Genomic DNA, 4419 nt, shown 5'->3' on the forward strand with positions numbered 1-4419 from the left:
CTGGCCACATCCCCTCCAACATCTATTGATATTAGAGTTCTTGATTATAGCCATTCTAACTGGGGTGAGGAGGTTCTCAATGTTGTTTTGATTTGCATTTCTTTTATGTCTAGGGAGGTTGAGCATTTCTTCATGTGTCTATTGGCCATCTTTCTTTCCTCTTCAGAGAAGTTTCTCTTTAAGTCTTTAGCCCACTTATTAATAGGTTGGTTGTTTCTCTGAAGATTTGTAGTTGAGGGATTTAATTTTTTGAGTTCCAGGTATATTTTAGATATGAGACCCTTGTCCGTTGTATGGCTAGTGAAGATCTTCTTTCAGTCTGTGGGCTTTCTATTGATCTTGCTGGCTATGTCCTTTGCCATGCAGAAGGTCTCCAGTTTCAAAAAATATGGAATGCTTCATGAATTTGCGTGTCATCCTTGAGCAGGGGCCCATGGGAATCTTCTCTGTATTGTTCCAATTTTAGTATATGTACCTCCGAAGCAAGCACTTGTTAATTTTCTTGATAATGGCCATTCTAACTGGGATGAGTTGGAATGTCAATGTTGTTTTTATTTTTATTTCTTTTCTTGCCAGGATGTGCCCACTGGCCATCCTTCCTTCTTCTTCCGAGAAGTCTTTCTTTAAGTCTTTAACCCATTTGTTAATTGGATTGTTGTTTCTTTGAGGGTTTGTTTTTACAGTTTAATTTTTTGAGGTCTAAGTATATTTTAGATATCAGGCTTTTTTCTGATGCACAGGTGGCAAAAAAAAAATCTCCCATTCTGTGGACTTTCCATTTATCTTGTTAGCTATGTCCTTTGCCGTGCAGAAACTCTTCAGTTTCATGCGGTCCCATTTGTCCATTCTTTCTTTGACTTGTTGTGATTTTTGATCTTTACTTGTGAGCACAGAATATTTAAAGTCTTGTGCGTTCCTCTGCTTCCTGACAGAGAACTAGAAATGAGTGTGAATTCTGTATTTAACACACTTGAGTGGTATGACTGGTATTACAACTTTCATGACTGTAAACATAGCTTTTTTATGATGCCAAATGTGTGTCCAACTTGTTTCATTTATGGTTGTGAATAAATCTGGTGTTTTTCTGTAAGTAGTCAATATTTAGATCAATTGATGCTTGGTAACAAAATTACTTATGACCAATGTGATGAAACAGTTGCTTACATACTCTTTTCTCTGGATAGCTGGAATTCCCTAGCCGAGTTAAAATGGTGGCATTCTGTGCAAACCTGCAAGGCAGTCATAGGTCATGGGATCTAGAAATTTTATCTTGCATAAGCCAGTCTCATCGAACTACCTCTGGTGCAGCAGTGATACACTCTGTAGTGTGAATAGTTACCATCATAAAGAGAGAACTAGGCAGGAATATTACTGTGGAAAAGAGAATGCAAGCAGTAGAATTAGAGTCCCTTTATACTAAAATATTGATTTTCTTGTATAAAACTAAATAGGTATCAGAGTTGAATTGCATTCTCTCTAAATGTAAGGGCTTCAGTTTTTAATGTTGTCTTTTTGCTTAATAAATATTTGTTTTCCTGAATAGCTCCCAAATTGGTTGGAGGTTCTCTCTGCTTCCTGTTCTAAGGTTTCTTTTTTTTTATTTTATTTTTTATTATTTTTATAAAGGTGATATACAGAGGAGTTACTGTCTCATAAGTCAGGTAATGGGTACATTTCTTTTTTTGGGGGGGGGGGGTGCCGGTTGTGGGGCCTGAACTCTGGGCCTGAGTGCTGTCCCTCAGCTCTTCAGCTCAAGGCTAGTGCTCTACCACTTGAGCCACAGTGCCACTTCCGGCTTTTTCTTTTTACTTATGTGGTGCTGAGGAATTGAAACCAGGGCCTCAGGCATGCAAGGCAAGAGCTCTACCACTGAACCACCTTCCCAGCCCCAATGAGTACATTTCTGAAATTTTTGGACAATGTCCCTCCTTCTTTTCCTCTTTCCCAGTTTTTTCACTGGTCCTCACCCACAAATTGTATAGTTTATTTTCAACATAGTATCTACTGATTACCACTGCTGCATTTGTTCACCCTTTGTGCTTCCATTTCTATGTCCTCCTTACTTACCCTACTAAAGACAGATAAATGAACAAACGAGACAAAAAGAAAAAAAATCTCGTGTATCCATTTCCTGGAATTTATTCCAATAAATATTATTTTATATGATCAGATGCACATAGGTATTGTGCCTCCTAAAAGTATCCTCTTTTGGTCTCACTGTGTATGAAATCTGAGAGTCTTGTATAATTTATCATGCCCAATGTATTTTAGATCTGTCTTCCACATATAAGAGAAAACATGTGCCTCTTGTCTCTCTGAGCTTGACTTACCTCACTTAACATGATTTCTCCATCCATTTCCCTACAAAAGGCATAATATTATTTTCTAATGGCTATCTAAAATTCCATTGTGTATAGGTACCACATTTTTTTGGATCCCTCATCTACTGTAGGGCATCTTGGCTGTCCCATAACCTGGCTGTTGTTAATATTGCAACTATAAACATGGATGTGCAAGTAAGATTTCATTATTGAAACTGGTTAAGCACTCAAAGCTGTTTTTGTTTTTGTCTTTGTTTTGTTTTGGTGCCAGTCCTAAGGACTGAACTCAGGACCTGGGTGCTGTCCTTGACCTCTTTACTCAAGGCTAGGGCTCTACTATTTGAGCCACAACTCCACTTCCAGCTTTTTAGTGGCTAATTGGAGATAAGAGTCTCAAAGACTTTCCTGCCTAGGCTGACTTAGAACCATGATCCTTAGATCTCAGCTTCCTGAGTAGCCAACAGTGCCCAGCCCACCAAGATATTTTTGTCTGTTCCTTTAAGTGGCATTTGATTTACTCAAGTCTGATGAAATGTGCAGTGTTACAGACTTAACATACATTTTCTGGATATTTAATTTGTTTTTAAACTCCAAAAATATTTTCCTTATTACATTTAGACTGAGAATGGAAAGGGTTTAGATCTATACATAAAATCTATAATCTCAAATCACTCTTAGCTTTATAGACAGCTATATACATTGTTTTATACAATATTCTTCTGTATACGATTCATTCAGAATGTTACAAAAGATTTGAACATTATTTGTAATTACAGATTACAAATAATGTTCAAATCTTTCATAACGTTTTCTTCTAAGAAGAAACACATTTCCAGAGAAAAGAGGTTAAAAAGTAAAAATATGTTAATTTGGTTTTGCTAGTCAATCTCATATTTAAAAGAATAAACTGTGATAAGATTTAAAAAATCAAACAAACCTCAAATATATAACCTAATAGTATACTTCAAGCTCCTAGAAAGAGAATTGAGCAAGCCAAACTTGTAGTAGATAGAAAGAGACAACAAACATTAGGGCAGAAATCAATAAGAGATAAAACGACTAAAGGAATTATTGAAATAATGATGAAGGAGTTGGTTCTTTCAAAATATAAACAAGATTGACAGATCCTTAGGCAACTGAGCCAAAAGAAAGAAATAACAGACCCGAATTGAGATGAAAAAAGATATCACAATAAATACCAATGAAATTCATAGGATCCTAAGGGACATTTCCAAACCTTATATTCCAATAGACTGGAAAATTTAGAAAAAAAAAAAAGATAACGTTCATGATACAGATGATTTATTGAAACTGAACAAAGAAAATACAAATATACAGATATGTACTGACTGATGAGATTGTAGCATCAACAACTAATAATCCAACAAAGCAAAGCCCAACAAATTCCCTGTTGAATTCTGAGACCTTCAAAGAAGAAACTACAGCAATGTTCCTTAAACTACTCCTTAAAGGAAAAAAGAAAGGAATATTTCCAAATTCATTCTATGAAGTTAGTATTACCTTGACACCAAAAAAAATTGAAGACACCTCAACAACAATAAATAAAATTACAGAAAAAGATACAAAAAGTCAATGAAATATTTGTAATCTGAAAGCAACAGCACATTAAAACATTATACATCATGATCAACTTAGGTTCAATCTTAGGATGAAAGAATCATTCAAATAAATAAATGTAAAATAGAATATTAGGGACTAAAACATTTACATGAGTATGTCAATAGATGGACAAAAAGTGTTTGAAAAATTTAACATCCTTCATGACAAAGATCCTGAAGAAACTAGTAGTAGAAGGAACTTACCTCAATAAAATATAGGACATATATGTGAAACATATAGTTAACATTGTATTAAGTGGGGACACACAGAAAACATTTTCTCTAAATTCAGGAATGAGACAAGGGTGTCCATTATCTCTACTCATTCAATATAATACTTGAATTATTAGCCATAGCAATAAGTCAAAATAAAGAAATAAAAGTGATACAAACCGGAAGAGGAAGTCAAAATTGAAGATGAGATGATACTATTTTTAAGTCCCTAAATATTTCACCAGAATATTCTTAGATCTCAGAAA

General features: G+C 34.8%; 1 non-coding gene across 1 annotated transcript; it reads right to left on the bottom strand.

The window, feature by feature from the left end:
• Positions 1-382: 382 nt before the first annotated feature.
• LOC138807424 (U6 spliceosomal RNA) lies at positions 383-490 on the bottom strand. The gene has a single exon (XR_011366145.1). It is a non-coding gene; the product is annotated as a U6 spliceosomal RNA (small nuclear RNA).
• Between the last annotated feature and the right edge of the window lie 3929 nt (positions 491-4419).

This window comes from Dipodomys merriami, unplaced genomic scaffold, assembly GCF_024711535.1.
Source record: "Dipodomys merriami isolate MVZ:Mamm:240054 unplaced genomic scaffold, mDipMer1.0.p SCAF_101, whole genome shotgun sequence".
In the NCBI taxonomy this organism is placed as follows: domain Eukaryota; kingdom Metazoa; phylum Chordata; class Mammalia; order Rodentia; family Heteromyidae; genus Dipodomys; species Dipodomys merriami.